We start from the raw sequence: 24,895 nt of genomic DNA, 5'->3' as shown, positions 1-24,895 counted from the left end.
TTTGCATATCTGCATGCAAACGGACAAGACAACAAGGCACACATGGACAAGACACAAGTGGCTGGAGGGAGCTGCAGAAAAATTTGGATATTGAAACAAAGCAAGGGGGGGGGTCATAATAAAAAAAAAATGGTTGCTTTCCCTTTAATTATCACTCTGTGTCTTAATTAGCAAACGAGTCGTTCGAATGTGCTCTACCGAAAAGCGATTGAGCGGGAAGTGGTCTGTCTATTGAGAGTGCAATGCTTGTAACGATATTGGCTGATGTTGCGAATCTCATCTTGCATGACAGGGCCTTCGATTTCAATCATGACACAAGTATTGAAGTCCCACTTCACATCCCAGCTGCTGCAGCGTCACCATACGTGGCACGTTTGCCAAGGAGGTGAGATAACTTCATAGAAGCTGGCATGCTTGCATTGCATGAGGTTGAAATTATGAAACTGTAAAGAAAATCGTATTTATCACTTGGTGATGGTCTGTGGCAACTAATAACCGTCCCTGTGTCCACTTAGGACCTGTTACCATCCTAATAAATTGCATTTGGCCCACAGTAGAATCCAATTGTGACTGCTGCATGGAAACATGTAAATAAACAACCGCTAACTGAATCCGATGACTCTTAATTGAGCAAAGTGAAACGTTTCATGATGCCAAATAGTCGCTAGATGTAATCTTTTCAAAGGTGTATGGAAGCTGACTAAACCGTACGCAAACGGGAAGTTGAGGCAATTGGAGTCTTTTCTATCAGTTGGTTCTTTGGTGCAGAGGTGACCAATTCCAACTTAATTATCATTCAAATCCACTGATCTCATTACAAAAAGAGTCACGGGAGTCCAATGATTTGACAGGAGAGAAATGAGATGCTACTGAGAATAGAAGAGGAAGTTTGACTCTTCTGACTCCATTAAAAAAAAAAAAAAGAAAATGGTCATACTAAATCCAAATACTTTTATTTCATTTTAATAACAAAAAGATATATATAATTATATATTTTCCATTCATTTTAACGAGAGTAATTTTTTTCATATTTACCTATGGCTAAAAAGCGAAGCGTGGAGAGTGCATGTACGCTCCAATGTGGGCAGATTCCTACATGTGTGTTTTGCTTGTCAACGTTCTGAGCAAGCAACTAAAGGATGGAAAAATGCTCATTCCAACTAGCGTCAGCTGAGTCACATTTTTAGGGATATAAATAATTTTCTACATTTTCTTGATGTGAGAATTATTTACTCTCAAATATCACCTGATTGAAATGTTTGTTCTTTTTTTTTCAGCGTTTCATCATTTGCTATTTCATTTTTAACTCGATCTGGGATTTGCTGCCCCATTCTGTAAATGTGTCACATTCGCCAAATGGAGTTTTTTTTTTTTTTTTTTTTTCGATGCTAAAGTTTGAGTCCTCTTGATTTGCTACGTTGGTTTCGAGATTGTGCGGCTGCAAAATAAATAGTGTAATGACAAATGCTGTCAGTGCAAGACAGTGGGGGTGTTTGGCTTTGGGTAACACTGCCAACAATCTGACAACTGAAATAAAAATGAAATCTAAAGTTTGAGCTGTCTTCGCCCCATTTAATACATTGGCTCAATTTCTCCGTGTAAAGATTTCAGCTCGTGTTTTCGTCCTACAACCTAACAAAGCAAAACTTTGATACCTTTTGTAATTAAACATTTATTATCATAGTTTTCATTATTATTTGTTATTCCTGTTTATTGACACTGCACCTTATTTATTTATTTTTTTTTAATGTAATTTAGTAATTATTTTTTTTTGTAATTTTTGGGGTAATTATTGTAAGCATTAACATGATTTGTGGGTTTTACTACTATTATTATTTATTTATTTGTTTAGTAATTTTTGCCACCTTCATTTCCCCACCTCATGCTTTTGTATGGCAGTCAGCAAAATAATTTGCAATAAATTTTGTAACAGCACTTCAATTCCAAAATATCTGGTAGCCAGAATTATTTTCTTGAATATATTGAAGGATCTCTTCTAATTTAGTATGCAGCTGGTGTTTGATTTATTTATTTATTTTTTTTGGTTTCTGCCACACAGTTCTGACGTACACGGTTTGATTCCCGAGTCCGTGGCCTTCTCGCCCGGTTTGAAAGTTCCTCCCATGTTACACCGTCGCGTCTTCGTCATGATTACAAAACCAGTCTGCTGTCTTTTCGACTAAACTCCCAGCGAATTCAATACAGCCCAAATCGATATGAGAACTAACCAAAACTTCCCAGGTGCAGAGCACGTCCTTGCTCAACACTCTCCACACACCACATGGGAACCATCAAAATCCGAATTACACAGAGGAGGCTGAACAGAACAAAACAAATCAAACCTCAACAATACGAGGGACTGGCTCTGCGCCTTCAATCGAAACAATGGAAGAAAAGCTTTTTGCGTGATTAAATGAGGGAATTGTTTATTGGCATATATGAAGATTTGGATCAGTTAGCAATATCTGACTTTTTAAAAAAAAAAAGTTTAATTAGTTAGCATACTTATTACATCTTTCACCTGAATGACGGAAAACGCGTGGTTAGTCCGTAGCAGGAGTCTCCAACATGGTGCCTAGAGACATTCGGTACCCGACAAGGAGAATATGAGTAGATAATAGCACACCGCTGATGGGACATTGTGATTTCCCAGGAATCTTTATAAGTGATCATTTTCTACTTTAGAAATTCGTAAAAATAAAATGAAGCGTATTTAGGTTATACATTGTTTGACCGCATTTTTTAAATGCTTTAATTTTCTCAAAATAAAGTTTGACTCATTTGCTGTACAGGTTTGTTTCCCCTCAATGTGAAATAATACGCCTAATAACCGTATGTGCCATATAAATCAGTGGGCACTTTTTGTGGAAATTTCCAAAAATAAACCTGTTCATTGACACTGCACCTTATAGTTTTTTTTATTTTAGTTTTTTTTTTGTATTTTTTTTTTGTAATTTTTTGGGTAATTATTGTAAGCATTAACATGACCACTATCTTCACAAATACCATTACTAAAATTTTTTCAAAAGGTAATCCGGGAGGGGGGGGGGGGGGGGGGGAGAATCCCGGTAGTGTGTATAAAACTGGAAGCCTTTTTAAATCTTGGCAGTAAGCAATAGAAAACGAATGAATGCTCAACCAACCTTTTCTCCAATTTACCAGCTGCAACTTTCCATTCTGAGCTGGGGAATACATGTTATGCTGACGCCTCCTATTTTCATCTGAACAGTTCACGCTAATTGTGCATCTCCAAGAGTAATGTTCTTTATACTATTAGTCACAGCATTTACGACGTCTGGTATCAACCTCCTCAATGCGTTGCAGCTCACAGGCAAAAAAAAAAAAATGATTCACTCATTTGTCTATTGAGGTTTACTAAAAAACCCGAGGCAGCCGATCGGCCCTCTTTTGAAATGACAGAGATAGCTCGTGTTGGAGAATATTTTAGCCTGTTGCCATGACAATACAGCTTTTTAAAAAAAAACAAAAATAAAATCAAATAAATCTATGGGTGAAAAATTTCGTGTGTGCCGATTTAATTGTAGTCAAATTCATTGATTTGCTATGCCGCGCAACATGTATTCGAAAAAGAAAATCCTAAGTTATTTTGTCAAGAGTTATTTAATGAACCTTTTTTTATTGTTCACATTCACCACACCGGGGAAGGGGATGAGTGGTGCACTTTGTTTCCCCGCACGCACGGTTTCGAATTGAGGTCAGAGTTCAATCTTGGTTTCATCAGACTTGAGAATCATGTTTTTTCTCATTCGAGGAGCATCATTTGAAAGTGGTGCCTTCAAACTGTTTGCCAACTTTATGAGTTAATCGACTGTCAAAAAAAAAAAAAAAAAGTAAGCAGAGAATGGACTGATGATTGAGAAGAACAAAGACGTTTTGAAAGCGCTACAGGTGGATGATCCTGATTATCGAAATTAAAGCTCTTGATAACTTTGTGGATGCGACTGGTGAGTCGGGGCCTCTGTATTAATACATGCAGTCCAATTACGTTTCATGAAAATGAAACTCCGTATTCTGGGAAAGTGTTTCAGTCCATTGATTATTAATTGCTCTCAACTTGCTTCTCAGAAGTCAAATTAGTATTACCAAGTACTTTGTCTGTCGAATACAATCATCCCAAAAATCATGCCTTAATTACTTTATAATAGCAGAACTGATTGTGTGAAATTGACATTTCACCTTGGCTTAAAAAAAAAAAAAAAAAAAAAAAATTTAAGTTGTTTTGCAGAGGTTGGATGGATATATGCATAAAAAAAAACAATGCTTTGCTGTATTTGTTGATATAAAATTTTAGGTTACAATAAAGAATTGCACTATACTTTATTGTAATCTTAAATTAATTTTCTTTCCATCGGAAAAAAAAAAAAAAAAAAAAAATCACCATTTTGATGGCGTCACAATAACAGTCACATTGAGCTTTGCCACAGCGGTAACAATTTAAAAAAATAAAAAATAAATGAATAAAAAGGTTATCCTCAAAAACGTGATTTAATATTCATTTTGTGCCTAAAAAGTCGCATCTCTCCGAAAAGAAAAAAAAAAAAGCCGGGAGAAAGTGTGAAAATTAAACACAGCAACACAATCTTACCATCTTTTCTACTGAAGATTTGATAGGTCACATGTTCATCCGTCGCATCGTTCTGACTAATCTACGATTAATTCAGCTACGATTTTCTTGGCCTGAAAATGTCGGATATCCGCCAGACACAATCCTACATTTTGACTGTTATGTCATCAGAATGATCCATCGACAAGCCCGGTCATTTGGCGGCAGATATAAGCAGTACTTCCCTCTAATATTTCTGTTTGTATCAAATTTTGATTGGATCAGTGCATCGTAATCATATACAGACGCTCTTTATTGCATTTTATTTCTACCGGTGCTTTTCCCATGTCACAATGTTGCAATTGTGTCTCTAAAATTTGCAGTCTGAAGGCATCAATTTGTCATTTGGAGATAACTGAAAAAGTGCTCTCATAATATTTTCAGATTTGTTTAAAAAAAAAAATATTTATTTTTTTATTGTCTGCCATTGACTACTTTTTTTCCCCTGAACTTTTTGGCAGCGTTTAAAAGCAACCTCGGTCTCCTGTCCTCCTTGAGTGAATCCTTGACTTGTTCCGCTCTCATTGCCGTGTTGGATAACAACATATATTATCTTAGGTGTTTGGACAGCGCTTATTGGTCTTCGCGCTGGCTCAGCTCGACTCAAAAAAACCCTCCTATTCATTCCGTCGTGCCTCATTGTGTTCGATCATTTTTCCCAATTGTACAGCATATTAGCCAATATTGCTTACAGTATTTTGCACGGTCTATTGGAGACTTTTGAATTTTTTTTTCTACATTGTCGTCACTTCCGCGACGCAGACCCCGATGGATTATACCTTTGGACGACCAGGAAAATAAGGCTTAAAAAGTGAACGGTTTAAAAGGACAGCATTCCACTGATGGACGGGGTGGCTAAATGAAATAGCGGTCTTCTAAATAAGGGCGAAGATGGAGCGTTGAGCTAACTGACAGGCGGCTCAGGGATGTCTGTAACCCAAAGCACATTACAGAGCCATCAGGCTGAGTGACACCTCAACCCCGGCCCCTGCTTTATAGCGGCCATGATGAATGGCAACTCCTTGTTCTCCCTCTTGAAATGACAAGCGCGGAATATCAAATGCCAATTAAAGCGGAGACAGGCATGGCTGGAGGAGTGGCATCTAATTCTGCTAAATATGAGAGGTAGAAAGGTGGGGGAGACTGCGGAGAAAAGGGTGACTTTGTATGTCCGCTCTGCCAATACAATCGAAAGGGAAGCTTTGTGCATAGGTGTGAAAAAGAATTAAAAAAAAAAAAAATTAATACTGATCTCTTATTCTTAAAGATAGTGTGACATGGACAAAGTGACCTTTACACTGACGGACTCCCAGTTTGAATTGTGTCGCATTCTATTCGATCATTGGAGTGGATTTAAGCCTTGATCCTATTACATGTGCCCTTATGACCTTTTATGTGACCCTGACTGGTGGATTCAGAGTCACTGAAAAAATATTTGCTGGATTTCTAATAAGCGTAGCCGGTACATCCATTCTTCCAGTCACTGCTTTTCCTTTGCAGGGCTGCAGGATGCTGAAACCTCACCCGAGAGACGGAGTACGTACAGAACGACATTCACACCAACAAGCAATTTACAGTCTCTGGAGAGAAGTCAACTCAGGGACAACATGGGAATTGAATTGAAAAAAAAAAAAAAGGTCACCATGAAGTAGACAATAGAAATTCATACAGAAAATGATAATGATGATAAAGGTGATGGTTGTTTTTTGGTGAACGGGCAGCACGTTAATCTCTTGAAATTAAAAAAATATTTTTTTAAAAAGTACCAAAAGGTGAGTAAAAGTATAATAACTTAGGTTGACGTAAGCGGCACCTTGTAGAATCACTTCAGGAAAAAGTCTGCCTGCTACCTGATGACAAAGAGAAAAACAAAATGGACAATTTTCTCGAAAGGTAAATACTCTCTCGATATATCTCCATGAAATAACGTCCGTAATACAACAAATGTGCAAGGAAGTTTTCTCAGTCAGTAGAAAAAACAAGCACTTGGACAAAACAAGCTTTTTTCCCCACTTGTCTACCTCTGCCTTTGTCAGGAAGGAAATTTGCCTGCTGAGATAATGGGTTGAGTGTCTGATATTGAAGCCAAAGTTTTGCTTCCTTGGATAAAGACATACTTCACCAGGTAAGACCAGTTCAGTAGAGATAAGAAATATGCATAACATGAATGCTTATAATAAGAGATGGAAATTGCATTTTGGGAAAGGAGTGCGAGAGTTTTTAAAAAAAAAACAAAAAAACGACGGGCTGAGCAAGGTTGGAAGTGAGTTTTCGTCCGTCCCTGTGATTGTTCCTAACCGAGACAATTACAGCGTGTGTGAAGAAGCAATTGAGAGCCAAAAATACGCATTAAATTGCATTTAATTTGAGTAAAGGGATGAAGTGAAATATATACAGCCATCTTTACAGTACGACCTCAGTCCGAGCTCAAATGCAAGCGTTTTAAAAGGATGATGATGGACAGGGACGATTATTTTCATAAATAAGGACCGGGGCGATGTGACTCAAAAGTTGCCTTATTTGAAAACTGGAGACATACTCCAAAAACTTGAATTCCTGCAATTGTAAAGGTTACCATGTACATGAATATAATTGACAGAGGCAATTGGAAAGCCTTTGTCATTCCTGTCAGCTGACATGGCAGAAATTGCTTCAGCGATATGACTCCAGTAGTTCAGCTAAATTATTTAGACAGGTTTCGGTGCAATATGTGTAACACTATGAAACAAAAGTGTGCGTCTTGACGTCTGTTAGGCTTAGTTGGGAATTTCTACATTAAAGGCCCGATGGAAGCAAGGAGAGGAGCAAGATTAGGTGCACATTTCCACAGGAGCAATTATTTGAGAATATTTGGCAGATTTTGCCCAAATAATTGTGATTATAGATCATTTTACATCATTTGCCTTGCATTTAGTTTGGGCCATTTGCCGAGGATTGTGGGGAAAGCACAACAAATTACTGTCGTTTGTCCTTGAATCACAGTTTATAAAGGTGGCCGTTGCCCGGGCCGACTTCCAAACACCTAATCTTCGGGAGCAAACAGTCACTTGCTTATCATGTGCCGTGCCATTTCCTGATCTGCAGACAGAGCGGCGTCTATGACCTCTGAGAAAATTCCCATCATGAACTTGCTATCTACTCGAGCTTTTTAAGATTGATGTGTTAATCCATTCAGGAAGATAGATTTGGGAAGAGTTTATTTCCATGAGGTGTAATGATAAGTCATAGGGAAGACGTGCGTGCGTGTGCGTGCGTGTGGGTGTGTGTGTGTGTGTGAGAGAGAGAATCAATGACTGCCAAGTAAATGTTTTTACATTCAAATCTGAGAAGTAACGTACTTTCCGGACTATAAGCCGCACTCTTTTTCCGAAATTTTGAATCATGTGGCTAATACAAGGGTGAGGCTTTTCTGTGGATTTTTTTGTTTCACCACTGAGGGCGCTCTATAGTTCAGAAAATATGCGAAATAAATCTCGATTTTTTTTTTTTTTTTCTCTTGGGTCTGTTCTGTTTTAATTAGCAAGGTTTTTGCCGCGTTAAAAGGCACGGTTTTAACAATGTGTTTATATACCTTTATGTGCATTCACAGTACAAAATCTTTCTGTACATGCAGTACAACAATGTATTTTCAACATAGAAAAATGCGGCTTGTAGTCTGGTGCGGCTTGTGTATTTTTGTTTTATTTTATTTTATTTTATTTTAATTTAATTTAATTTAATTTAATTTAATTTAATTTAATTTAATTTAATTTAATTTAATTTAATTTAATTTAATTTAATTTTATCCCATCCCCAAAAAGAGTTGTGGCAGCATATATACAGGTGCGCCTTATAGTCCGGAAAATACGGTGGTCATATCGTAAATAAAGACAAAGTGTTGTGATTCTGGACAATTCCACCGTGCTTTTGAGTTCCCAGTACATATTAATGCTCCAGTTATGAAATATGTCTTTCTTCTTCCGTCTCTGTTTAACTCTATCTCTCAGTTGTAGCCGTTCAACTTGGTTGTCATCTTTTTCTCGAGCAGCTTCCCTTCGTAGCTGTTTTTGAAGTTACTGTGTAAGCCTCGTGAATTCTTTTCCCCAAGCATTTGTGAGTATAGTAGAGAAAAAAAAAAGACAATCTCATTTCCAGCAAAAGGCTTGAATGCAAATGGGTCCGGTCATTTTGGATTCACTAATCCCATTCTATAGCAAAAGATTTTTTTTTTCCCCTCTTAATCAGCACCTGAGCGAAAGTCAGTTTTCACACGTTGGACAAATGCAAATTACAAACTACATTCAACCCATGAATTGATCTCGTGAGTGCCGTCGAAGGAATTCAACTTATTTCAAGCTACATTGCCTTTATGATCAACGTGAGCCAGTCGGAGCAGCAACAGGAACGACGGCAGACCAACCTGTCCCATTTAATCAATAAATACGTGGCGCTTCTTGGTCCATTTAGTCTCGCCTCAACGGAATTCTCAGCAGAGAAAACAGCAACTGAATCAAAAGTGATATTGGTTATTAGAATGTTGCAGCACAAATTAGCAGTTCTAAACATTCTGGACCTGCGCACCTGAACCGACGGAAACGATTGAGGGAGGGAGGGGGGGGGGGCTAAATATTGTAACATCCCACACCCTCGTCACTATCAAACTCAGATGTTCACTTTTTTTTTCACCGCTCCTGAGAAGACAGTCCCTAAAACTTCATCATGCCTCTCCTCCAGCTGCTGTGCCGGGCAATAAAACAAACAGCTCTTCCATTTTCTGACTGCGCCTTGCCACCGTTAAGTGAATTACGGGGCAACACGCAGACAGATAAGGGGGGGGGGGGTGGGGGTTATGAAAAAGCAAACCTCAGCGTGCCATACGTGAACTTAAGACAATGCGTCCTCTCAGCCCTAAGTGGAAAATTGATGGATGATCGAGAGAGAGGGGGGGGGGGGGGACATTAGAGGAGATAGACAGAGAGAGCGGACAAAGACCGGGAGAGTGATGCATGACCCCCAATTTCTCAAGGCTTTGTAATAAAAGGCTGCAGTGTGGTGTTCTCTATCTCTGTCGCATTAAAAGTAAATAAGACTAATAGCGTGATGCTAAAAACTCCACCGGGCTCCACTGCCCGAAAAGGAAACCGAGTGTGCTTTCAGCTCGCAAAGTTATATTGTTGTTTCAACGGCATCTAACCCACACAGTTCCAGTGTTTTAACTCCTTCACTGCCATTGACGGCTAAAGTCGTCAAAGTTCCATTTTATTTACTCGGCTAGTAGTGAATGAGTTTTAATTGCTCCAAAAGCCTTGAATTCTTTCAACATCATCTCCAGCATAGACTCAGCTCAGCTGTCTGGGATATTTCGTCCATTTCTTTTAACGGCAAGCGGCTGCCTCAGCTCGGTTTGATGATGGATGAAAAGCTTGCAAATGATGTTGAGCCTAATTCATCACAAACTATCAGCACTTTTAATCATGCATGAACCCAGGCACAAGAAAATCATTGCCAAATTACAGTTTTTAAGGGGGTGTCATTAAAGACGTTCGCCATTCCATTGAAGGGTTTAAATGAATAGAAGGAATTGTGTTCCTTGTAACCAAAACATGGAGACAAGTGACTTTCCGCCATAGCTCTCTTGGTAAAAAGTGAGCCGGCAGTGTGGCTTGTGTTTCTTTGCCTCCCGGGCACAAAATTGCAAATGAGTCAATTGCAAGTTGCTGTAATTTTCGAGGTAGGCCATAAAAAAAAAAAAAGAAAAGAAAATTGTGCTTCTTGCCTTACATGATTTGTGTGTGTTTGTGTTACCTCTCTGCCACCAACAAAAGCTGACTGATTTGTTTTGGCTCACACATGCTTTGGGAAGTATGTTGACCCGAAAGATAAACACAGGGGAAGGGGAAGTGTTCCATTAAAAAAAAAAAAAAATGAATAGGGTAGTTGGTGATGGGGAAGATGAGTTGTCATTCTAATAATAATGATATTCATTTAATCTTTTATGTTAAAAAGTTAGCAATAAATTGCAATGTGGTGCAACCGCACAAAGTTTCCAATGCTGAATTAATTGAAATTGGCCGATGACATCCAGTGACAGTTGGATAAATAAAAAAAATAAATAAATAAAAAAATCCCTTCACCTCTTAAGATTAATATTTTCTTCTGAAGGAACACCTGTCAATTTCTCTTTGCTGTTTTTTGCTTTTTCATTTTGCTGTGTCAAAAGCTGATCTTGACCCGTTATCTTGTTTGTATCCCTGCCTACGGACATTTTTGTTAATTTGAGGAAAATAAACAGTTTCTTATTCGTATGTGCATGATTATTATTATTTTTTTTCTACTTCCGCCAGTGTTTTTATATTTTGTCTCCTTTGAGTTCTTGTCTTAATGATATCGCAACAAGTTTCAAATTAAATTGAGAAGAATTTATGTACCAGAGAAATCCATGTTTAAAACTTCCAAAGCTTGTAGCCATGCGCAGCGTTTAAACATTTATTTTGATCCAGAACAGAACACATTGTTTACAAGTACAGTTCAGTTGTATTTAACTTTTAAGTACAATGAATTTGCATTTAATTGTTTTTTTCCAAGCACAATTATGATTGAATTTAATTATTTACACATTTTGTAAACGCTGTAGTTGGCTGATTTTTTTTTTTTTTTTTAATGTTCCTGAAATAGTTGAGCTGAGTTGAGTACTGAATTATTATTTAACCGCAGTGAAACCTTCATAATATTACGATCATACATTTTTAAAAATTAAAGCTCTGCAACATTTTTTTTATGAACACTTAGGCCTACTACATCACTGTATCTTAATTTTTGATCTTTTTAGAGAGCCAAGTAAATTTTGAGGTGCTAAAATGTTTGAGAAACACTGCACTAGGTTATTACACAGTAGTTACTTCAACCTTACATCAACAGACGGAGTACATGTACTCTAAAGTGACATCAGGTGTCAGTCGCAGCCCTCAAGCTCCAGTACGTTAAAAATAAAAAAAAAATATACGCTGTCAGGTCTGTAGAGCCAGGTGATACATTTTACATGGAATATGCTATAGCTTCAATAAAATAATAATTTTTGGTTTGCACAAAAGTAATCTTGAGCAAATATTAAACAAGGTCCCCTTATCAGACTGCGTGCAAAATATTTTACTGTTCTAAATCAAGTGGAGATTATTCAGACCAGGATTTTTATTTTTTTTAAGTCACAGAACTCCTGTCTGGTAAACAACATGAGGCATTAAAAATTAACTATTCCGGGGGAGAAAAATAGAGGGATGGAAAAACACAGCAAATATTTTTTCACACGGGGATGAGCCAAGATATATTTTGTCAGTGTTCATCTGCATTCTATTATATGTTTGTGTGTTTTATCAGAGAGAGAAAGTGTGAATCTCTTCATCACAACTGCTCTCATCAGCGGCGCATGTTTTATTGAACAAACAGATGACAGTGCCATTGACGACAGAAGCCATAAACAAGCGCTAAGCAGCGACATTAGACACAGATGTAAGGTTGAACGCTCATTTGTTAATGTTGTCTGCTATCTTGCTTCAGAGTTCACACCGGAACAAACTCCTTTAGCATGCGTTCAAACTAGCTTCTTGAATTGTCACTTTTAGGGATTGGTTAGTTAAGTAAAGACTGCGGATGAAACGGTTTGACGATTGTTGTTGCGCTGTCCTTCTGAAGAGACGAAACAATTCAGCAGGTGTGGGCAAACTACGGCCCGGGGGCCACATGCGGCCCGTGAAACGTTTGAATCCGGCCCGCCAAACTTGAAAAAAATTTAATGAATAAACCTTGTTAATGTTTTATTTTCCAAATACTGTGGTTTTTTTTCAAGGACATTTATATTGTTGTAATGCTTTTGTCCACTTTCATTTATTTTTTTTCTCCGATGAGGTGAGGTGACCAAAACACTCCATGCATCTGGTCCTGGTCCGGCCCCTCTGTCAAATTTTAGAACCCATTGTGGCCCGCCAATCAAAAAGTTTGCACACCCGTGCTGCAGAGGAATGCCGACAAACGTATTCATTAAAATATTATTAGGTAAATTCATCAGTTCCCACCTCGATCATCCAGTAAATGCATCCTCTTCATTCATCCGTCAGCCCGTGTTTCCATTCTGTATTTTATTCACATTTTCTCTTCATTTTTTTGTGCATTTGTTTTTGTGAACAATAACATATAATTGCTAACGTTCCAAAGACAGCACGACTACAGCAATTAGTATATTTCTATTGCATATAGAAAATGTATCCGCAGAGATTGTGCACTAAAAGTGAAGTTGTACAATTGAGTTTTTCAACATAAAAAACATTTATGTGGGTCCTTCCTTATTTAACTTTGTAATTACTTGCCTTTGTTAGTTTTCTTTTTTTTTTTTGGATTCCACTAATGGTTAATGCAAAGGCATAACTGTAGGCTTTCTAGTCTTTGTGCGAAACGAGATTCTTAAGAGTCTCTGATATGGAAAAGATCAAATAAGGACGCCATCAAGGTGATCCTTTGATAACACATCCCTCATATCCTCAATTGCCTATATGGATTACTGAAGACACACTCAGACGTTTCATCTACTAATTATGGCTTCTTAAACAGTCAAGGCGGGCACGGATCAGGTGCTAGTCTTCCGCCATCCCGAGGGTTACGGTTCAAATCAATGTCAAAGTGTCCTTGAACAAGATACTGAACCCTATTTACTCCTGATGCGAGATCGGTTGCTGAATGAGGAGACTGTGATAAAAGCCCTTTGAGGACCATATAGGCGCATCGATGTGGGACACACAATGCAAAGAAAGGGGCTCGAGGGCTGGTAATGACATGTTTGCTCCTCTCTGTATCAGCCTCACCTTTTGATCACAGTTGTCGCAACTAACTCACACAATTTTCTTCAATGAAAGAGAAAGCAAAAGGAAGGTGGAGAGGGTAAAAATAGCAACTGCCAAATTGTGCTCCTATAGGGGAGGGGCACAGTGTGGTATCTGGAAAAAAAATAAATAAAAAAAAACTCAGCATATAGCCCAATCGGGACTGTTATGAAAATTAAATTGGATTTGTAGCATACGTACAATAAAATGTTGGTTTGCTTGTGTTCGACAGTATTTAATCAGTCGGGAAAGCTTTTACAGGGACAGCCAAGATGTTCCTACCCATGATGATTAAGCTACTTGTCAGGTAAACATACATTATATAACTCCAGCGATCTCTGCAAATAAACGCAGTTCCAGTCACACATAGCAGAATGTGTTTTAATTCAAATAAACATATGTGTGGAATTTGAAGAGAAGGTCATGTTCCTCTCTGTTTGTTTTCTTCTTTTTCGCCACTTAAAGCGACAGCCCAAACTCGATGATAACAAGACACTTGGTGTTGACTCAGCCTTGATGGGTTCAGTGCATCAGATGATGGTTGTGAAGGTGAAATACAAAAAGTAGCCGTACATGTTGCAGACAGTGGGTGTGCTCCCAGAATGCCTCAAGTGCATTTTTCTGTGTCCGATGACGGAATATTTATATATATAAATAAATTAATTAAAAAAAATATATATACATAAATAAATAAATATCTATATACATAAATAATAAAAAAATAAAAAAATTATATATATATATATATATATATATATGTATAAAAAATAAATAAATAAATAAAAATATAATTAAATAATATAAATATATATATACATATATATATATATATACGTATATATATATACGTATATATATATATATACATATATATGTATATATATATATATATACGTATATATATATATATATATATATATATATATATATATATATATATATATAAATATAATTTCAGACCAATATCATATCCCAAGGATTATCTATGGTTTCCCCAAGGCTAACTGCAAATAAGAAGCAAAGGCTGGTGGAGGGACATCGCAATTCCCCCGAGGACCACCACCAGCCTCTGTACCATATGAAAGACAAACAGCGTGTGCGCAGCAGATATTGAAAGAGAATCGTGAGGTGGAAGATTAGATAGTCGGAGGGAATAAACATAGAGCATCTGGTGAATACATCTCTCAGGTGACACACCCGTATAGCCCGTATAATCTTGCTGTGTTTGAATTAGGTGCGCCTTTGGGACTGAAGTTATACACTGACAAGCCAAAGACAAGACCCCTTTGGAGATAAAGCAATTTTTATTTAAAAGTTGACGATGTGTCCTCATTGAAACTTTCACAAAAGGGGCTGTTTTTAAATGTATTTTAGAACAAACTTTATGCAGTGGTGTGAAATTATCTTTTCCTGATGAAATTAATGGCAACGCCATTCATGTCAGGAACAGCATATCTTCAAGTTTGAACCCCAAAGAAAGTGCACATCCATCCATCCATTATCTGTCGCTTATACCGGGTTGGGTAACGGGTTTCAGCAGGGAAGCTTTGCCTGTCAATCACCCGCTCCATTCTACCAACACACAATGCTAATATCTGAAAATACAATCGAGGAGATGTAAAAACTGACTTTCATTTCAAATGCAGCTCCCATAAACATGCGACCAAAGAAAACAAATCGAAACATTAGATCTTCTGGTGAACCAAAAGGCTTTAAAAGCTAAATAAGGAATTTCGCTCAGTCACCTCTGATTACATGGATGCAAAAAAGTCAGCTGCAGGTCACACACTCAGCAGTCACGTCAGTCTGTTTTCCTGACTAGCGCCAAGATTCTCGTCTGTCTAGGCTGCTGCTCTCGTCAGCACTGATTGAAAATAATCTTGCAGGGCGGAGCCCGGTCAGTTTAATGAACGGCGATGCAACGTGGGGATAAAAGAGGAAAATGGAGGGGAGGCCCTGAAGGATTGAGGTGCAGCTTGGGGAGCTCCCCCAGGTTGGCTTTGAGGATGAGACACATCAGCTGGTTTGACGGCATCAAAAGTGTCGGATGAATAAGTCAAATGGCGGAGTTTTAGTTTTAGGTCCATCAGCAACTTTTGCGAAGTGAGCCAAAATCTGAATTTATCTAAGGCATGTGTGGGTAAACTACGGCCCGGGGGCCACATGTGGCCCGTTAGACGTTTTAATCCGGCACGCCGAACTTGAAAAATATTAAATGAATAAACCTTGTTCATGTTTTATTTTCCAAATACTGCCGTTTTTCAAAGACATATATTTTGTTGTAATGCTTTTGTTCAATTTTATTTAAAATTAAATATATTCTTTTTCTCCGATCAGGTGAGGTTACCAAAACATTTCATCCATTTGCTCCTGGTCAAATTTTAGAACCCATTGTGGCCCACCAATCAAAAGGTTTGCCCACCCCTGCTCTAAGGCAAAGTATAAACAAGCTCTCCAACAAAACAAATTGAATTCAAGTATACATTCAAAGAACATCTGCGCTATTTTCTTGGCAACAGCCTTTAACAAAAGATTAATTCAGATCTAACACAGCCAATTTGCATAAAGTCCCACCTGATCTTTCTTTACATTGTTTTCTTTTGTCACCACTTTTTCAAAAGAGGGCTTAGTCAGCAGATCATGCACAACACTCACCTTTCCCAGAGACAAAGAAAGTGCTCACGCGTGAGTTTGGGCAAACATGATTTTCAATTGATCACTCGCGACAGGAACCTTTTCAAAGAGCTCAAAGATCTGCGTGTCTCTGAGAAACATCATCCAGGCGCCTATCGATTCCTGAGAACTATCTGCAGGCCATCTATAATACATCACACAAAGTCAAGTTGTGTACGCAAGAATTAGCAAGACCGATTCATCAGATTCGCTAGAATGGCGCGTCGTATCAGTGGAAGAGTGGAGACAATTTTCGGGGAATTTTGTCCTGAAGCCCGAACGCCGAGCCTCAATACATTCATTTAGTTTTTAATTTACAAGATAATTCGCCATCTTGGAAGCAATTTTTTTTCCTTTGTATGATCTAGATCAGGCGTGGGCAAACTACGGCCCGAGGGCCACAAGCGGCCCGTTAAACGTTTTAATCCGGCCTGCTGGATTTGAAAAAAAATTTAATGAATAAATCTTGTTAATGTTTTATTTTCTAAATAGTGGTTTTTCAAACACACATATATTGTTGTAATGCTTTTGTTCACTTTCATTAAAAAATTAAATGTATTTTGCTCCTGGTCCGGCCCCCTCTGTCAAATTTTAGAACCCATTGTGGCCCCCCCAATCAAAAAGTTTACACGACCCCTGATCTAGATCTTTGGTAAACAGCCAACTGTTCATCTGTCCGAACGAATTAATGCGGTCTTCTGTTCTTACCGTGCTGTCAGCTCAAATGATATCTGGAACCTATTAATATTTCATTCAGAGAAAGCACAAAATATGCATGGGAAATAAATATTGCACTGATTACTCAGTCTATGTGAGGCGAATTAGGAAATGCAGGAAACAAATGTATTGATGAGGGATTTGCTTGTTTCACAGTAATTTGATTTCAGAATTTCTGTCATTGAGATCAAAGCTTGTGTGTTTAATATTAGCATAATGCGACAACTGTCATTTTTCTTTTTTTTTTTGCGGCGGCCGGGCCGCGGGCCAGTGATTGGGGACCCCTGCTTTAATTTAAGTGATTAGAGTTTTTTTTGAGCTTCACAAATGGAGTCACATGACCGTTGATGAAGTATGAGTAATCTTTCCTCGTGTGGAATGAGACAATCTTTGGTGGTTGTTTTGCCACCAGGCAGCTGATTAGTATGCGGGACGGTTATTCATCAGTCTCGCCAACAACTCCAACAACAAGAAAGTGGTTTGGATTAAAGGTGAAACTTCTCCCAAAAAGGTTGAATTGCCTCCATTTAACCTTTGTGGAACTACACGTTAGAAGTCCTTGAGCAAAAACTGTATAAAAGCACAGATGCTCCGAGTTATACAACATTGAGTGAAGACTTCATTTCATTTTTTTTTTTTTTTTTATAAAAATCAGATTTTTCTTTTTGTTACAAAAAAAATAGAGAAAAAATAGCACAAATCCAGAACACATTTTAAACAATCCTAATAAATAATAGAGAGGCCACCTATCATTCATTATTTATAATCCTAATATTTATAGTCAGGATCCCCATGATTTGATTTGAAACAAAAGAAAGTTTGAAGTCACCGGGGGAGTATAATGTTGAGCCGAGAGAACGCACTTTTTCCTCCAATCGTTTCCAGTTTGACATCTTGTTTCATGCTTCAGTGATGTCGAAATGGCGAGCCGTAACCAGCCTCTCGGCTTTCTTTACCGAAGCTGACTGTTGCTCCTTTGAGCGCTTTTCTAAATATGTGCTGTTAGCACCTTTCCGAAGCACGGCAGTTTCAAAGGATACGTTCCCATCTTTATAGAGCTAATTCCAGAGTGAAGGAGGCTCGCTGTATGTGTATCAAGAGACCATTTCTTTTTTTCAGTCCCATTCGATAAAAAATATGATGAAGGAAGCAATGCGGTTTTTTTTGGAAACTTTTTGGGAAATGCAAATAAATGTGTTCCTTTCAGTGGGGCCTGGAAAAGGGGAACATTTGTTTTACGGTCTTGTAGAAAGATCCTAAAGTCACTTATAAGTTATGGGATGGCATTTTGATTTCATGTTGCAAATATGAGAGAAGTAACCGGTGAGCAAGTTTGTATCCAGAATTGTTCAAAAGTCGTCATTTTGCATCGAGTTGCATGTCCTTGCGCTTGAAGTCACTTAAAACATTGTCTGCATTCATTTCAATGATACAAAACATTTTTCTTGCTTCTGACAGTTTTTGCTCGCATCCTCCTTCGCATATTCTTCAAGTGCCTCCATGAGAAATGCGACTGAAAGAACATCAGCCTCCCTCTGGGAAGTCCTACTGAGCGCCACGACACATCTCCACTGCTTACAACATGAATACGACTGAAAGCCGGGCGTCAACGATGCCGGGCTTTGTACAGGTGTCGGGGGGGGGGGAGTTCTGTCAAAGTTCCCGAAAGCCAAACGGCACCTTCTGAGGCTGTCATAAGATGAATAACTTGCTTTGCGAATTGTCCGACATTTAACTTTAATGCTGTTTTTCGTAAAAAAAATAATAAAATAAATAAAAAACAAACAAACAAATAAATAAATAATAAATAATAAATTATAAATAAATACATAAATAAACAAATAAACAAATTAATAAATAAATAAATAGATAAATAAATCAATAAATAAAAGAAAAAAAGTACCCTCAAAAGAGCAATGAAGACATTCAGATGACATACCTTTTTCAAAATATTTTCCCGTTAAGGGGTGTTTAAGAATGAAGTCATCTCAGAAAGGTACAAATCCTTGCAATTTTTTCAATGTTCACGCACGAGCCTTTTTATGCGGCGTTAAACAGATGAAAATAAAAGTCCAATCCTCGAGAAGTCTTTGAAAACGGTCAAGTGGTGCTTCTTCATTAGCTCGTCTTCAGTTTCCGTTCTGAATGTCAACAACTTTCCGCCAGGCTTACCTGTTACGTATTTTTGGTCATTCAGAAGCCCAAAAATCCAATTAACGTTAACATGGACTTTTCACAATATGTTTTGACACCTCCCTGCCACAACCGCTCACGTCATTAACTAAATACGCTCTCCAAGAAAAAAAAATAAATCTGAAAAGCTGAAAAGTGACAACACAAAAATAGCCGAGACGTCGTTATGCAGGACTGCTGTCACCGTAGTCTTGCGTGTGTTCGTACATACGAAATTTACTTAACGTGTTACCTGCTCGGAATAATCAGCTCAAGTTGCAGCCGGAGATATCCCACCCACTTCAACACCTCCAGGGGATTAGTTGAGCTTATTTTCCACACGACCGTTTTAAAAAAAGGTTATTTATTCATTCTATCTTTCCAAATGTGATTTAAAACTTTATTTAGTCTCATTTCAAACGTTTTTTTTTTTGTGTGTGTACAAGCTTCAAATTATTAGTTTTTTTTTTTTTGTGTTCATGAAAAGTAGCGGTTATGATTTATTTGTTTATTTATTTTTTTTTACCCATTTGCACTTTACAATCTAACTCTGCAATCGAGATGGCGTAGGCAGAATGTGATTGTCAGGCCCTGCGGCGACTGGAAGTTCAAAATAACACAAGTGACAGTTTGGCTGCTCAGTTGATCCGTTCATCTGGTTGACGTAAGTGTCTTACAAGTGGATCATTATTTCAAATGTATTGCAGGAAAACACTCTGACAAGAAAACATAAATTTTAGGTTCATGTTACACGTCCAGCTTTGGCACGGAATTTATTTGAACTGGAATATTCAATACAGCAATCATAATTTATTTTTATTTATTTTTTATTTTTTTTTTTACGACTCCCAACCTGAAGTGCAATCACAGTACGACAAAAAAACAAACAAAAAAAAAAAAACGCTCAATTCATCCACGTCTGCAAACGCAATATTGTTCTACCCTTACCTGACTTGCCTGTCACCTAGCAACAGTGCATGGACAGAACGTGTTCTTGGACTCGCTGCCAAGCACGGTGTGTTTGCGTTAAGGAATTTGTGTGCAATACTGTCGCTCGGCAATCAATACAAATCATTTTGCAACATCTGTCGAAAGGCTTTCCTGAATGTGAAAGGGAGAATAATTGCTGTGTGGCTAGAAGTGAAACTTTGGAATGAACTGAACTTGAAACATTTAATTATGGTGTCTCCATGGCTAAAGCTGCATCAGCCTTGTGAGGACACCACACACGGAAATCTTCCTATTCAGTAAGTAAGGTTCTTCTTCAAGGTTCTTCTTGTGTATAAGGCTTTAAAAAAAATTAAATAAAAATAAAATAAAAATTACATTGTCCACTGCTGTTGTAAGTATATAGCAATAAACATGCTTACTCGTTCGATACACCGGGACTGGAAGCTACAAATTCCAGTTTTGTAATATTTATTAATTTTATTTGCTGCCAAGCTTCTTTTGACTTTTGAATGTCGATCTAATTCACGTGGGCGAAGTGAAAGGCAAAGTCTTGAACTTTGCCAAGTCATGGCACAACTTGACTCTTAACGCTTCAAAGATGGCTTTTTTTTTTTTTTTTTTTAACTGTATTTTCTCTTCCCTGTGAATTTGACAGCCTCGGAGATATCATCCGAGGCAAAAAAAAGGCGTGACGGCGGGTTTGTAAATTATAGCGGAATTCCCGGATTGAGGTGTGAAATTTAACACCCAAGACTTACTGTACAACTACCGCGCTGTTGGGTTGAAAGCAATCGTCGCAATCTGACAAGTATCGTGTACATCAAATCGGACACCGGTATCGATAACGTCACTCACTGAATTATATGCACGTTGGAAGCTGGTTCTCGTTATATTTCTGATTCACGGAAAATTCAAGAAAACCTATGAGTGAGGTCGCCATGAGCTAATTATTCACACCTGTACAATTGATGGCATCCAACAAGGCGCGATTTCAGTCCCATTTGAGAAGTTAGTTGGCTTTAATTTGGAGTGGAAACATACTCTACTCTTGCCGTCCGGCCGGCATTATGTCACCTGAAAAATCTATTTACAGAATCTCATTAACAGAGAATTAAATTGCTGTTTTGTGTTTGGGGTCTGCACACTGATTGCCGAGTGTAATTTGGCATCTCGGTGATGAAATGTTATCGCAACGACTTCCTTTCCCGCTCTTGACCAAATAAGTCAACCAGGGTTTTAAATTCTATAAAGGTATAATGTCTCCTTTAACCCAAAATGACGCAGGCTGGAACAACAACAAAACAGAAAGCTCCTTGTATAGAACATCAAGCAGCCTGCAACTCAAGTGACATTTGCGACTTCATCGTGATTCATCGCAAGGGCATTTTTGCTGCAACGTATCCAGTTTCAGACACCACTCATTATTTTTTCATACTTTGGCAATGTTGGTACAATATGTTCTTAGCAGACAGTTTGTGTCAAAACATGAATTTAACATCAGGGATTGGTGTCTGCCTCCGAATCAAAGGGTTGCGGCGTCTCTCCACAGCTGTCACTTTGCGCTCGCGTTTCATCCTGCACGCTGGAAAACATCCATCACGGACAAGCCAGACATACCAATTTCTACAGTGACAGTAGCCTCGACAGACCTGACTATACTGTAGCTTGCGGACATGTTCAGCTTTCTCTTCCAATTTTTTGAGCAAGAAAGTCCCATTTTATAACCACGACTACCATTTCGATTGGGTCTTTTTGCAAATTTCTGCACACCCTGCAAAGTTAGGAGCAGAAGACATGGTTTGGTTTTCAGAAATCAACCTTACACCAATGTCAATGGTGGGCCGTGCATTTCTCACGTTGGCCTTCAGTGAAGTCCTACTTAGTCTGATTTGAATAATTACACTTCATAACCATCATTTATGACACCACGGCTAGAGAAATAATATACAGTCACACATTTACGCAAACTGTGCGTTGGATGACCTTGGCTCACATGCTCAACCCTCTCACAAGTGAGTAGCCAATCACAAGGCCGTACTGTCACCAACGTGCGATTTGATTGGCTATTCCAACTCTAAGAGCCCGTTCACTCACACAGCTCAGACGTCTGTACAGTTAATTCTGAAGGCTAAGACAAATAGTACCTGCCACTGGTAATGTGAAGTTTGCCCGGCAACACAAGATAGCTGACTTTTGATTGGCTAAAAACCTTTCATTTAAAAATACATCACTGGGATATATGACATGAATGTGAAGAATAATTATACGATCATGATTTCTTGATTTTTGGTTGTTAGGCCATTAGAGAAGGCCTTGACCGCCCACCACTGACCAATGTCCTTCTTCCTAAACAAATTTGCCAAATCAAAAACAGTCTCCGTCACTCAAAGTTCCCCTTGATATACATGACAAGACCGTACAACAAAACAAACCCATCCGTTTGCAGCCAAGCCTACACTGACCACCGCCGTTATAACGCTCTCCAGACAGCCAATTACTGCTCACATCTCATACGCGGTGACTCCCATAACCCCCGAAACTCTTTCAGCCACTAAACAAACTTCTCAAACGCCTCGGCATCCCTCACCGGTGACAAGTGCAACTCAGCCCAAACCCCAAACAAAAATCAACACATTTATAGTATAGCAACCTTGCTATCATTTTCAACTGCAACCTGTCATTTTCCACCACACTTCTACCAAGTCAACAAAGTGCCCTTGTTCACCTAAAAAAAAAAAAAAAAATTGCAGCCTCCGTTCCTCTGATTCAAACCTTCATTCATGCGCATATAAAGCACATAAAGTTTCCTTGGGAGGAAAACGTAGACATAGACGCCGTTAAATCACAACCAAAAACTCACCGTTGAGGTTTTGTAATTGATTGTATTTAATGAATCCCCGACATTTTAACTAGAGGGAACCCCTTAATCCCAGCATTTTCCTGGATTTTGACTTATTTTGTGAAGCCAAAAAATATTGTGTTCTAATGCTATAAAAACACAGAACTATGACACACACAAAAAAAAAAGGCTAAGACGTATAAATACGTCTTTGGGAGGCGGGGACTACGTTTTTATGGATTGGATGAGTAAATCGTTTTTTTTTTTTTTCCCAATTCGGATTTCTTCGGGTTCACAAACACTAATGTACTTGAACAACAATCCATCTATTTTGTAGGACGCTTGTCCTTGGGCCAAGACAGATATTAAGATCCACCCCAAATGATGTGTTTTCGCAAATGCAAGCCCATTCAATAAGCATACGAAAGCTCTCAAGTTAACTAAATCTGTCAATGGCTGCATCTCCAAGTTCCGCGTACACAGTTGCATGAAAAATGAGGACAAGTCAAAGATAATTATATTAAAAGCTTGCAGTCACGAGAGATTTGACACGTCCATTTGTTATGCTTGCATAGTGAAATTGTCTCCATTGATAAATGCATTTTTGGGACCAACAGCACTGTGTATCACTTTCGAGATATTTCTGCCGGGCCAGAGTCAACATTTCAGAGTGCCATACTAAATGAGAGGATATTGACTTGCCTAAATCCACGGCTGACATTCAGGCACGCCTTCATTTAGGGAATGTTTTATCTAAATGACTCTTGGCAAGCATTCTTTTGATATCTATAAGAACGATGACGGTCTATTAAAATAAAACTACAACAGCAAAGACAACCAAAATATGTCGCTTGGCGTCAATTTTTTATTTTTTTTTTGGGGGGGTGGGGGACTCCATTTTATTTACAAAATTGCTGACTTTGAGTTGTACTTGCTGCAGTGTAGTTTTATGGGGCCGTGTGGGATTGGGCTAGTAAACACGAGATGAGACAGTAAATTCCTGCACTGTGAAAGCGTCAAGTACGTGACTCAGTTAGGGCTGTTGGGATGCACCTGGATGTACCGTACAAAACTAGATATATGTCTCAGCGACGAGAGCGCAGGATGGTGGGATGTCTTTATTTTTTTATTTATTGTTATTGCTGATTTTTCATTGTCCTGAAAACAAAGCGGACAGATTCTGAATAGTTAATAATCTGAATTGGAGCCGCATGCCCCACAAGGCCCGTGCAAAACTAGATAGAAGAAAATAAAATCGAATTAAATAAATAAAATAAAGTAAAAAAAAAAAAATATATATATATATATATATTATTTTTTTAATTGTATTTAATATATTATATATTAAAAATTATATATTATATCTATTTTTTCTATTAGTTTTAGTGTCTTTACCATTATTAAGTGAATTATATTAAAATCACCTGTATACATGAATAAAGGATAGAAGAGAACACTTCTTCACTTGGTGGACGTGGCGCTTATTATCTACACAAAGACCCCCCCTTTAGGCGCTGCTTGACTGCTTCGCTCTTGTATGCTATTTATCCCTCTCTGGGGATTCATAGCAATCCATATGCACCCATCCACACTCTGCCATTAGTCACCATTATGAAAGCTTTTTTTTGTAACCTGTCGCTACATTCCCTTTTCTTGCTCTCTCCGAGTAAACTGGCCTAGATGGTGTCAAAATAAATGTGACAGGGGATGTTGGGTTTGTGTTTTATAAATGGCAAGGCTGCATCTCGAGTCAGTGTAGTAGATCCATCATTGTAAGCAGTAAAATAAATATATACTGTACACGTAGAATATATCGACACATTTGTTTCCTATTTGTTCAATATGTTATACCTTGTCAAATATTTGAACAAGAAGAATGTTTCAGCTTTACATGTTAAGAGATTGCATAATTAGTAAGGATGTGGGATAATGGTTGTTATTACACATTAATTATAAAATATTAAATCCTTAAATTTTTAATATTAAGACATCCAAAACCCCATTTTTTTTTATGTCGGCTCTACGGTAAATGCAAAGAACTCCAATCGTAATGTGCTTTGTCATTGAATA

At 38.1% G+C, this 24,895-nt stretch overlaps 1 long non-coding RNA gene across 2 annotated transcripts in view; it reads left to right on the top strand.

The window, feature by feature from the left end:
* Positions 1-18,580, top strand: part of LOC148318344 (uncharacterized) — a 62,494-nt gene extending 43,914 nt beyond the window's left edge. The window contains exons 3-4 of one of the 2 annotated variants that reach the window (XR_015839860.1): positions 293-385; positions 18,322-18,580. This is a non-coding gene — a long non-coding RNA (uncharacterized LOC148318344). Of the gene's footprint in view, positions 1-292; positions 386-6,124; positions 6,304-18,321 lie in introns of those variants that run through there. The other variant, XR_015839861.1, reaches the window with a different exon arrangement.
* Positions 18,581-24,895: the final 6,315 nt, after the last annotated feature.

This window comes from Idiotropiscis lumnitzeri, chromosome 19 (genome assembly GCF_059441095.1).
Source record: "Idiotropiscis lumnitzeri isolate Australia: NSW breed Sydney's pygmy pipehorse chromosome 19, RoL_Ilum_1.0, whole genome shotgun sequence".
Lineage (NCBI taxonomy): Eukaryota > Metazoa > Chordata > Actinopteri > Syngnathiformes > Syngnathidae > Idiotropiscis > Idiotropiscis lumnitzeri.
The sequence above is the reverse complement of the archived record's forward strand: the minus strand, read 5'-3'. Positions and strand labels throughout refer to the sequence as shown.